The following is a 241-nucleotide window of genomic DNA, read 5'->3' as shown; positions in this document are numbered from 1 at the left end:
TTAAAGTAAATGCTCGTTAACGATTTCTTCGCTATTTTTATAGCATTATGTTATTTTCCTTTCAATTAAATCTTCTAATAAGTGGAGAGATCGAGTTACCGTAAGTTCCCAGGCCACAGCTTCCTCACGTTAGCTATTTCGTTTTCCAATGATCCCATTTTAACGTTAATCAGTAGATTGGAAGCGAAGAAAGTTTGATATCAACTTTACAGTTTTATTGGACTTGACTCCATTGTTTTGT

This window comes from Penaeus monodon, chromosome 32 (genome assembly GCF_015228065.2).
Source record: "Penaeus monodon isolate SGIC_2016 chromosome 32, NSTDA_Pmon_1, whole genome shotgun sequence".
NCBI lineage: Eukaryota > Metazoa > Arthropoda > Malacostraca > Decapoda > Penaeidae > Penaeus > Penaeus monodon.
Note: the sequence above shows the minus strand (reverse complement) of the source record.